At 43.4% G+C, this 12,875-nt stretch overlaps 1 protein-coding gene across 1 annotated transcript in view; it reads right to left on the reverse strand.

Moving 5' to 3' along the window:
- PHACTR1 (phosphatase and actin regulator 1) overlaps positions 1-12,875 on the reverse strand; it is a 531,606-nt gene that overhangs the window by 204,335 nt on the left and 314,396 nt on the right. The window lies entirely within an intron of this gene.

Raw genomic sequence — 12,875 nt, forward strand, 5'->3', positions numbered from 1 at the left:
AATTTGCCCAGCCTTCACCGAGGCTTAAGCAGGAGGGTGAGGAGGTGGAGGCGGAACGGAGCGCCCCCGACACCTCGGAGCCTCCCCTACGAGGCAGGGACAGGGCATCAGAAGAGTCAAATGACAGTCAGTGTAGCTATTGGTCCAGCACTTTCTCAAATGAGACTTGGCAGATGCCGTCACTATAACACCATCAGCTGAGAAAAGAGGAGGGAGAAAACATTTATCAACCGTCTATTCCAGTGCCAACATCTCCACCACCCACAATGCTCTTTCCTACAACCATGCTTCACCCAGACCTGCAGAAGCACTAGAATCTACTGAATGAGTGCCTCCACCTTAAAATCCACTGACCATTTTGAGAAACACTTACACTTCATGAGATTTTACAATTGACTAAATTCCTCTAGGTCTTTTTGTTCCTGGTGCTTTGCTTTAATAAAAAAAAAAAAATTCCTGTAAATTGAGAGTTAAGCATGACATTAGGTACCATCTAGACTAATCCCAACAGCTTGACATTTTGAGGACATGAAGACCTTCAAACTCATAATGCCCAGGGGACCCTTTCTTAAGGGCCACAATCACTCGGACCACTTATCACTTGGAATAAAACTCTTTTCCAACGTACATGAGTATCTATAGATCTCAGTGAGGTAAAGAGACCCTGACTTGAATTTTTGTGACAGGCATAATCAGAGAAAATAACCTCCTTGGCGAAATCAAGGCAGGTGGGAGGGACTTGCCATTCCAGAAAGTCCGATTACATCTAGAGCTGCGGCCAATCCAGAACCACTCTGCTGGGCCTCTTGACACCATCCTTCAGAAAAATTTCCTGGACTTTGCAACACAGGCTGTTCTCGGAAGCTCGATCTTACAGCCTGATGTTCCACCTGCTATCACCCAATATGGTTTTAACCAGGAGATTCAATCATTCAACAGATACACATGGAACCCTCAACCATATGCCGGGCCGTGTGCGATGGTGACAGATGATGACAGGTTGGCAAAGGCTCCCGGGCAAGACGGAAAGGAAGTAGATGAATTTGAGTGACATCTAGGAAGCCAAGAGTCAACGGGACCCGGGACTGACTGGGTGGATGAGGGAGAGGAGGCAGATCATTCCTGATGGCAACGTTCGCATCAGCGGAGTGGCCCCCTTCATTCATGGAAGCTGGGAACGTGGGGGGCATAAATTTGGGGGGGAAGGCAGTAACGATTTGGACATATTGTATGGCGAAGGCACTTAGAACATTTTTTTTTAATTAATTAATTAATTTATTATTTATTTTTGGTTGCATTGGGCCTTGTTGCCGTGCGCAGGCTTTTCTCTAGTTGCAGCGAGCGGGGGCTACTCTTCGTTGCAGTGCGCGGGCTTCTCATTGCGGTGGCTTCTCTTGTTGTGGAGCACGAGCTGTAGGTGCGCGGGCTTCAGTAGTTGTGGCACAGGGGCTCAGTAGTTGTGGCTCGCGGGCTCTAGAGCAAAGGCTCAGTAGTTGTGGCGCCCAGGCTTAGTTGCTCCGCGGCATGTGGGATCTTCCCGGACCAGGGCTCGAACCCGTGTCCCCTGCATTGGCAGGCGGATTCTTAACCACTGCGCCACCAGGGAAGCCCGCTTTGAACTTTTGACTTGACATGGTTCAATGCATGGGTAAGTCCCTCTTTTCAATCACTGTCTTAAGTGACCACTTAATCAGTGCGCCAGACGCTGATCGTTTCTGGAGCAGACGCACAGAAGAGCTGGACGTGGCTGAGCAGACTCTAGCGAAGAGACAGAGGCATCAGTGTGGAAAACTGTGCTGTGACGGGAAACTCCGCCAACTTCAACGGCGGCAAAGAGGAGAAGCTGACTCTGCTTCACGAGTTGGAAAACACCCCCCGGGCGTGCCATGTGCCATTTGGGGCTAGATTTTGAAAGAAAAGGAACTGTTCTCCCCACATCGGGAAGAGAAAGGAGTGGATTCCTGGAAAGAGGAAGAGATCCAAAAGGAACAGAGAGGCCTGAAAGAACATGGCATGTGTGGGAGCTTCAAGAAACCCAGAGAAACCCGGAGTGTCAGCCGAGATGGGGAACCAGAGGTGAGAGGTGCGAGAGGGGGCTGGTGCCAGATCCTGCAAGCCTGGGGGAAGTTTATTAGGCATTTGGGTTTTATCCTATACCCAGAGGGAGAAGGAAGAGAATTTGAAAATGGGGATTGACATTATGACATTCAACAAATATGTACGGAAAGCTCACTCTGCACCAGACACTTAGGCTATGTCCATAAGCAAAATAGATAAAAATGCCAACTCATGGAGCTTACCCTGGGAGGTACGGTGAGGAGCAGACATTACACAGTCAAACTAAATCAGCTGTAGAGTATGGTAGAAGATACTCTACTTGGGGGAGAAAAGAAAAAAAGTGACTATGATACAAGTTAAATGAGATCAAGAGTGCCTTGGTGGAGGAGGGGCTCAATTTTAATTAGCCTGATCGAGAACACCTACCACCAGGACACAACCAGATATGCTTCTTAGGAGTATAATTTTCACAGCAATGGCATCTTGAACTGGAGTGTGAAGAAACATGTGGCAGAGAGAGTAATGAGGAGGCCACCGCACTCGTCTGGAGGGCAGTGACAGAAGGGACACAGAGAAAAAGATGCAATCCAGCACGGGGGAGAATCAACATATCTTGGTAATTTTCTGGATACACATGGGGGAAGACAAAGAAGCAAGAATTAAGTTTTTGCTTTCCATGACTGGGGAGATAATGAAGACTTTTACATTTTTTAACAAACTTTGAGTACAAAGGGAAGAAGCCAGCCGAATAGGATGGTCGCTCAAGGACAAGGGCTTTGGAACCAGATAATGCAGTTTTTGTTTTTGTTTTTTGCAAACCTCTTCAGGGAGTCGGATTTTATTTCTTAAGGTAACGGAGCACAACTGAAGGAAATGTGTCAGGATGGGGATGGGGAGACGGGATCACGTCAGTAGGCTGAGCTGCAAGAGCCAGTGGAGAGGAAGAGGCTGAAGATGTAGGGAAGACACTGAGAAGTTTGTGAAACAAGGTTCTTAGGGAGAAGAGGTGGGATCACAAGTACTTATAGAAATTCGTCATCGGAGGACTTTACTCTGAGTCACTGAACGTCTGAACTGAGGTCTCTGGTCACAAATGGCACAGATCAGATGGGAGCCTCAGAAGGATTAATCTGGTAGCAGTGGATAAAATGGATTCTTGGAGCCTGATGGGAAGAAGATAAAGATTGAGGTTGGGCTTCCCTGGTGGCGCAGTGGTTGAGAGTCTGCCTGCCAATGCAGGGGACACAGGTTCGAGCCCTGGTCTGGGAAGATCCCACATGCCGCAGGGCAACTGGGCCCGTGAGCCACAACTACTGAGCCTGCGCGTCTGGAGCGAGTGGCCCCCACTTGCCGCAACTAGAGAAAGCCCTCGCACAGAAACGAAGACCCAACACAGCATGAATGAATGAATGAATGAATGAATAAATAAATAAACCCAAAGTTAAAAAAAAAAAAGATTGAGGTGACTTTAAGTAAGTTTGGGTTACAGAGAGGCTGAGGAGACTGCTTTAAAAAACCAACTGCAATGAGTAAACAGAAGCCAAATAGAGCAAGTAAACAGCCTCTGGAGCAACACTGAGTTTGGAAATTATTCTCTTTAAAGGGTATCAGCTGCTGGAGTTGGTGCTCCCTCAACAACGCTCAGTAGCTGGGAAGAGCCACACAGCGACAATTGTGGGAAACCACACCAAGGAGGTTTTGAGTCCAGGATGGACACCAGCTCAAGAGAGTCTGGTGATCTGATTCCCACAAGATCCCTTTCTCTTTTGTACGCATCACCTTTTAAAACTTTCTTACTTCAGTTGCTAATCTCATTGTTACTTGTCCAGATTTTGCAAGTCTCCAAACCTACCTCCCCAACCCTAATCTCCTGCCTTCAAACCTGTATTTTAAACTGCTGCTAGCTTACTCTTCCAGAAGCCCACTCTTCTCAGAGACTTTCAAGGCCTCCACACAACTTACAGTAGAAAGTTCTCATTTCTTGCTTTGCCCTTCAGGAACCTCCGCCTGAGCTCCTGCCCAGAATGATCTTCCAGTACCTCTCTAAACATACGCTGCGGCCCAAATGAAACACTGTCTGGGTCCCAGTGGGCTTCGGGGGTGGGGATCAAACCCCTGAAAAAATACGCAAAATTGCATGTCTATTTGAGTATCTGCATTTGGTTGGAAGAGTTCCCATCTTTCTTTGAGTCTCCAAATAGACTAAGACACAAAAGGAAAAAGTTTAAAGTATCCAGGTTGAGGCTTTTTATGAGTTCAGCCAATTTACAACATCCTCTGCTACGGATTAAAGGGAGAGAGTACATACTAAAGCCAAAAAAAAAAAAACCGAAAAACAAAAACCAAGATAGAAGTTATTCAGGATTGACACAGGTTGCTCTCATTGCTGGCGCTCCCTAATGGTTTGTTCAATAAGTAAATGAATGAGGGCATCTGATGCAGCTCCTTCACACCGTCTTGAGAGGTATGAAAATCAGCATCACTATTCGACTTAAGAAGAATGTACCACAAGGACCAAAAACCTGTTTCATAATCACATCTTCCAAAAATGAGTAAAAATTACTCTGAAATTACCATGTTAAAACAATTATAAGGGAGAGACCTTCAAGATGGCAGAGGAGTAAGACGTGGAGATCACCTTCCTCCCCACAAATATATCAGAAACACATCTACATGTGGAACAACTCGTGCAGAACACCTACTGAACGCTGGCAGAAGACCTCAGACTTCCCAAAAGACAAGAAACTCCCCACGTACCTGGGTAAGGCAAAAGAAAAAAGAAAAAACAGAGACAAAAGAATAGGGATGGGTCCTGCCCCTCTGGGAGGGAGCTGTTAAGGAGGAAAGGTTTCCACACACTAAGAAGCCCCTTCACTGGCGGAGATGGGGGGATGGGAGGGGGGAAGCTTCGGAGCCACGGAGGAGAGCGCAGCCACAGGGGTGCGGAGGGCAGAGCGGAGAGATTCCCGCACAGAGGATCGGTGCCGACCAGCACTCACCAGCCCGAGAGGCTTGTCTGCTCAGCCGCCGGGGTGGGCGGGGCTGGGAGCTGAGGCTCGGGCTTCGGAGGTCAGATCCCAGGGAGAGGACTGGGGTTGGCTGTGTGAACACAGCCTGAAGGGGCTAGCGCACCACAGCTAGCTGGGATGGAGTCCGGGAAAAAGTGTGGACCTGCCGAAGAGGCAAGAGACCATTGTTGCGGGGTGCACGAGGAGAGGGGATTCAGAACACTCCCTAAACGAGCTCCAGAGACGGGCGTGAGCCGCGGCTATCAGCACGGACACCAGAGACGGGCATGAAATGCTAAGGCTGCTGCTGCCGCCACCAAGAAGCCTGTGTGCGAGCACAGGTCACTCTCCACACCGCCCCTCCCGGGAGCCTGTGCAGCCCGCCACTGCCAGGGTCCCGTGATCCGGGGACAACTTCCCCAGGAGAACACACGGCGCGCCTCGGGCTGGTGCAACGTCACGCCGGCCTCTGCCGCCGCAGGCTCGCCCCGCCTCCTCCGTACCCCTCCCTCTCCCCGCCTGAGTGAGCCAGAGCCCCCGAAGCAGCGGCTCCTTTAACCCCGTCCTGTCTGAGCGAAGAACAGATGCCCTCAGGCGACCTACACACAGAGGTGGGTCCAAATCCAAAGCTGAACCCCAGGAGCTGTGCGAACAAAGAAGAGAAAGGGAAATCTCTCCCAGCAGCCTCAGGAGCAGTGGATTAAATCTCCACAATCAACGTGATGCACCCTGCATCTGTGGACTACCTGAATAGACAACGAATCATCCCAAAATTGAGGCGGTGGACTTTGGGAGCAACTGTAGACTTGGGGTTTGCTTTCTGCATCTAATTTGTTTCTGGTTTTATGTTTATATTATTTAGTATTTTAGAGTTTATTCTCATTGGTAGATTTGTTTATTGATTTGGTTGCCCTCTTTTTATATATATATAGATATATATTTTTTTTTCCTTTTTCTCTTTTCGTGAGTGTGTATGTGTATGCTTCTTTGTGTGATTTTGTCTGGATAGCTTTGCTTTTACCATTTGTCCTAGGGTTCTGTCTGTCCTTTTATTTTTTTTTAACATAGTTTTTAGTGCTTCTTATCATTGGTGGATTTCTTTTTTACATTTGGTTGCTGTCTTCTTTCTTTCCTTGTTTAATTACTTTTTAATTTTTAATAATTTTTTTTATTTTTTATTTTATTTTATTTTTTTCTTTCTTTCTCCCTTTTCTTCTGAGTCATCTGGCTGACAGGGTCTTGGTGCTCTGGCCAGGTGTCAGGCCTGTGCCTCTGAGGTGGGAGAGACGAGTTCAGGACACTGGTCCACCAGACACCTCTGGACTCCATGCAATATCAAACGGCGAAAGATCTCCCAGACATCTCCATCTCAACGCTAAGACCCAGCTCCACTCAATGACCAGCAGCCTACAGTGCTGGACACCCTATGCCAAACAACTAGCAAGACAGGAACATAACCCCACCCATTAGCACAGAGGCTACTTAAAATCATAATAAGGTCACAGACACCCCAAAACACACCACCGGACACGGTCCTGCCCACCAGAAAGACAAGATACAGCCTCATCCACCAGAACACAGTCACCAGTTCCCTCTACCAGGAAGCCTACACAACCCACTGAACCAACCTTACCCACTAGGGGCAGACACCAAAAACAATGCGAACTACAAACCTGCAGCATGTGAAAAGGAGACCCCAAACACAGTAAGTTAAGCACAGCAAGAAGACAGAGAAACACACAGCAGATGAAGGAGCAAGGTAAAAACCCAGCAGACCAAACAAATGAAGAGGAAATAGGCAGTCTACCTGAAAAAGAATTCAGAGTAATGATAGTAAAGATGATCCAAAATCTTGGAAAGAGAATGGAGAAAATACAAGAAACGTTTAACAAGGACCTAGAAGAACTAAAGAGCAAACAAACAATGATGAACAACACAATAAATGAAATTAAAAATTCTCTAGAAGGAATCAATAGCAGAATAACTGAGGCAGAAGAACGGAAAAGTGACCTGGAAGATAAAATACTGGAAATAACTACCACAGAGCAGAATAAAGATAAAGGAAGGAAAAGAATTGAGGACAGTCTCAGAGACCTCTGGGACAACATTAAATGAACCAACATTCAAATTATAGGGGTCCCAGAAGAAGCAGAGAAAAAGTAAGGGACTGAGTAAATATTTGAAGGGATTATAGTTGAAAACTTCCCTAATATGGGAAAGGAAATACTCAACCAAGTCCAGGAAGCACAGAGTCCCATACAGGATAAATCCAAGGAGAAACATGCCAAGACACATATTAATCAAACTATCAAAACTTAAATACAAAGAAAAAATATTAAAAGCAGCAAGGGAAAAACAACAAATAACATACAAGGGAATCCCCATAAGGTTAACAGCTGATATTTCAGCAGAACCTTTGCAAGCCAGAGGGAGTGGCAGGACATATTTGAAGTGATGAAAGGGAAAAACCTACAACCAAGATTACTCTACCTAGCAAGGATCTCATTCAGGTTTCACAGAGAAATGAAAACCTTTATAGACAAGCAAAAGCTAAGAGAATTCAGCACCACCAAATCAGCTTTACAACAAAGGCTAAAGGAACTTCTCTAGGCAGGAGACACAAAATAAGGAAAAGACCTACAATAACAAACCCAAAACAATTAAGAAAATGGTAATAGGAACATACATATCAATAATTACTTAAACGTGAATGGATTAAATGCTCCAACCAAAAGATATAGACTGGCTGAATGGATACAAAAACAAGACCCGTATATATGCTGTTTACAAGAGACCCACTTCAGACCTAGGGACACATACAGACTGAAAGCGAGGGGATGGAAAAAGATATTCCATGCAAAAGGAAATCAAAAGAAAGCTGGAGTAGCAATTCTCATATCAGACAAAATAGACTTTAAAGACTATTACAAGAGACAAAGAAAGACACTACATAATGATCAAGGGATCAATCCAAGAAGAAGATATAACAATTGTAAATATTTATGCACCCAACATAGGAGCACCCCAATACATAAGGCAAATGCTAACAGCCATAAAAGGGGAAATCGACAATAACACTAGGGGACAATAATACTAGGGGACTTTAACACCCCACTTTCACCAATGGACAGATCATCCAAAATGAAAATAAATAAGGAAACACAAGCTTTAAATGACACATTAAACAAGGTGGACTTAACTGATATATATAGGACATTCCATCCCAAAACAACACAAGACACTTTCTTCTCAAGTGCTCATGGAACATTCTCCAGGATAGATCATATCTTGGGTCACAAATCAAGCCTTGGTAAATTTAAGAAAATTGAAATCATATCAAGTATCTTTTCCAACCACAACACTATGAGACTAGATATCAATTACAGGAAAAAATCTGTAAAAAATACAAACACATGGAGGCTAAACAATACACTACGAAATAACTAAGAGATCACTGAAGAAATCAAAGAGGAAATCAAAAAATACCTAGAAACAAATGACAATGAAAACACAATGACCCAAAACCTACGGGATGCAGCAAAAGCAGTTCTAAGAGGGAAGTTTATAGCAATACAATCCTACCTCAAGAAACAAGAAAAATCTCAAATAAACAACCTAAACTTACACCTAAAGCAATTAGAGAAAGAAGAACAAAAAAACCCAAGGTTAGCAGAAGGAAAGAAATCATAAAGATCAGATCAGAAATAAATGAAAAAGAAATGAAGGAAACGATCGTAAAGATCAATAAAACTAAACGCTGGTTCTTTGAGAAGATAAACAAAATTGATAAACCATTAGCCAGACTCATCAAGAAAAAAGGGAGACGACTCCAATCAACAGAATTAGAAATGAAAAAGGAGAAGTAACAACTGACACTGCAGAAATACAAAGGATCATGAGAGATTACTACAAGCAACTATATGCCAATCAAATGGACAACCTGGAAGAAATGGAAAAATTCTTAGAAAAGTGCAACCTTCCGAGACGGAAAAAGGAAGAAATAGAAAATATAAACAGACCAATCACAAGCACTGAAATTGAAACTGTGATTAAAAGTCTTCCAACAAACAAAAGCCCAGGACCAGATGGCTTCACAGGCGAATTCTATCAAACATTTAGAGAAGAGCTAACACCTATCCTTCTCAAGCTCTTCAAAATATAGCAGAGGGAGGAACACTCTCAAACTCATTCTACGAGGCCACCATCACCCTGATACCAAAACCAGACAAAGATGTCACAAAGAAAGAAAACTACAGACCAGTATCACTGATGAACACAGATGCAAAAATCCTCAACAAAATACTAGCAAACAGAATCCAACAGCACAGTAAAAGGATCATACACTATGATCAAGTGGGGTTTATCCCAGGAATGCAAGGCTTCTTCAAAATATGCAAATCAATCAATGTGATAAACCATAATAACAAATGGAAGGAGAAAAACCATATGATCATCTCAATAGATGCAGAAAAAGCTTTTGACAAAATTCAACACCCATTTATGGTAAAAACCCTCCAGAAAGTAGGCACAAAGGGAACTTAACTCAACATAATAAAGGCCATATATGTCACACTCACAGCCAACATAGTTCTCAATGGTGAAAAACTGAAATCATTTCCTCTAAGATCAGGAACAAGACAAGGTTGCCCACTCTCACCACTATTATTCAACATAGTTTTGGAAGTTTTAGCCACAGCAATCAGACAAGAAAAAGAAAAAAATCCAAATCGTAAAAGAAGTAACGCTGTCACTGTTTGCAGATGACATGATACTATACATAGAGAATCCTAAAGATGCTACTAGAAAACTACTAGAGCTAATCAATGAATTTGGGAAAGTAGCAGGATACAAAATTAATGCACAGAAATCTCTTGCATTCCTATACACTCATAATGAAAAATCTGAAAGAGAAATTAAGGAATCACTCCCATTTACCACTGCAACAAAAAGAATAAAATACCTAGGAATAAAACTACCTAAGGAAACAAAAGACCTGTATGCAGAAAACTATAAGACACTGATGAAAGAAATTAAAGATGATACAAAGAGATGGAGAGATATACCATGTTCTAGGATTGGAAGAATCAACATTGTGAAAATGACTATACTACCCAAAGCAATCTACAGATTCAGTGCAATCCCTATCAAACTACCAATGGCATTTTTCACATAACTAGAACAAAAAATTGCACAAATGGTATGGAAACAAAAAGACCCTGAATAGCCAAAGCAATCTTCAGAAAGAAAAACGGAGCTGGAGGAATCAGGCTCCTAGACTTCAGACTATACTGCAAAGCTACAGTAATCAAGACAGTATGGTGCTGGCACCAAAACAGAAATATAGATCAATGGAACAGGATAGAAAGCCCAGAAATACACCCACACACATATGGTCACCATATCTTTGATAAAGGAGGCAAGCATATACAATGGAGAAAAGACAGCCTCTTCAGTAAGTGGTGCTGGGAAGTCTGGACAGCTATATGTAAAAGAATGAAATTAGAACACTCCCTAACACCATACACAAAAATAAACTCAAAATAGATTAAAGACCTAAATGTAAGTAAGGCCAGACACTATCAAACTCTTAGCAGAAAACATACGCAGAACACCCTATGACACAGATCACAGCAAGATCCTTTTTGACCCACCTCCTAGAGAAATGGAAATAAAACCAAAAATAAACAAATGGGACCTAATGAAACTTCAAAGCTTTTGCACAGCAAAGGAAACCATAAACAAGACCAAAAGACAACCCTCAGAATGGGAGAAAGTATTTGCAAATGAATCACCTGACAAAGGATTAATCTCCAAAATTTACAAGCAGCTCATGCAGCTCAATATTAAAAAAACAAACAACCCAATCCAAAATTGGACAGAAGACCTAAATGGATATTTCTCCAAAGAAGATATACAGATTGCCAACAAACACATGAAAGGATGCTCAACATCACTAATCATTAGAGAAATGTAAACCAAAACCACAATGAGGTATCACCTCACACCAGTCAGAATGGTCATCATCAAAAAATCTACAAACAATAAATGCTGGAGAGGGTGTGGAGAAAAAGGAACCCTCTTGCACTGTTGGTGGAAATGTAAATTGATACAGCCGCTACAGAAAACAGTATGGGGGTTCCTTAAAAACCAAAACTAGAACTACCATACAACCCAGCAATCCCACTCCTGGGCATATACCCTGAGAAAACCATAATTCAAAAAGAGTCACGTACCTCAATGTTCATTGCAGCTCTATTTACAATAGCCAGGACATGGAAGCAACCTAAGTGTCCATCGACAGAAGAATGGATAAAGAAGATGTGGCACATATATACAATGGAATATAACTCAGCCTTAAAAAGAAATGAAATTGAGTTATTTGTAGTGAGGTGGATGGACCTAGAGTCTATCATACAGAGTGAAGTAAGTCAGAAAGAGAAAAATACCGTATGCTAACACATATATATGGAATTTTAAAAAATGGTTCTGAAGAACCTAGGGGCAGGACAGGAATAAAGACGCAGACGTAGAGAATGGACTTGAGGACACAGGGAGGGGGAAGGGTAAGCTGGGACGAAGTGAGAGAGTGGCATGGACATATATACACTACCAAATGTAAAATAGGTATCTAGTGGGAAGCAGCCTCATAGCACAGGGAGATCAGCTCGGTGCTTTGTGACCACCTAGCGGGGTGGAATAGGGAGGGGGAGAGGGAGATGCAAGAGGGAGGAGATATGGGGATATTTGTATATGTATAGCTGATTCACTTTGTTATAAAGCAGAAACTAACACACCATTGGAAAGCAATTATACCCCAATAAAAATTTTTAAAAAACAAACTAACAAAAAAAACAATTATAAGAAATTAGGAGTGCCTTTTAAAAAATTTAGAGTGGCAAAGAGCTGACAAACATTATAAAGGCCTAATTGTAACTCTATCATTAAATGAAGCCTTAAGAAGTATATTAGTAAATTCAAGATGTTTAGCCCTTAAGTCCAGATTTTTGAACAGACCTGATTACTTTCACTGACTGATGTTTAATCATCCACATGACTTCTTCCCCGAGTCCATCTGATGATAGGGCCTAGCCCTCAACCTTTTTTGCCACCAGGTAACGAATTTGGAAGGCTTGAGAGTGAGGAAAGAGACCAACTGCAAATAGAGTTTGAAGAGGCAGAAAAATAAGAAAACAGAACAGGGCTGAGAATAAAGTGGTCTGTGTCCGAGCAACCGCAGGGACATGAGAGAGAACAGCATGAAGGTGAGCAGTAGAGCAAAGGTGTGTTTATGAAATCAGCTTTCTTTTGAAACAGATCAAGAAAAAGCTGCTTTGCCCAAGCCCACGGTTCTCACAGGTGGCTTCCTGCTGCTGCTGAGAGAGAAGACGGCTGTCTGGAGAAAATGCTCACTTAGACACGAGTCAGCTGGAGTGTCAACTGCCAGGACTGAGAACGCTGACCCCCAAAGGTAGGAAGCTAGGCAGCTGAGCTCATTCAGAGAGCTGAGGGGGGCAGGCGAAGCCTGGACCAGATGACCTCTGGGGTCCTTCTAGTGTCTCCATCCAGAAAAACACCCTCCTAACAGATCAGACGGTCTGGGCTCCCTTTCATGACATGACTGGGTTTGGCTTTAACACAGGGAGGGTAACGGCTGGCAGGTGATTCTTCTTTCTCTTTAGAAAAGCAGGAGACAAAATACCTGATGGATGCACTATTGTAATTACCAAGAACCCAAGTAGCTGTGTCTGTGTGTGCTCTGAAGCCACCCCTTGTGGCGGCCCAGGGTTGCTCCTAGCGGGCTCCCAGAGG

The sequence above is a fragment of the Eschrichtius robustus genome, chromosome 12 (genome assembly GCF_028021215.1).
Source record: "Eschrichtius robustus isolate mEscRob2 chromosome 12, mEscRob2.pri, whole genome shotgun sequence".
In the NCBI taxonomy this organism is placed as follows: Eukaryota; Metazoa; Chordata; class Mammalia; order Artiodactyla; family Eschrichtiidae; genus Eschrichtius; species Eschrichtius robustus.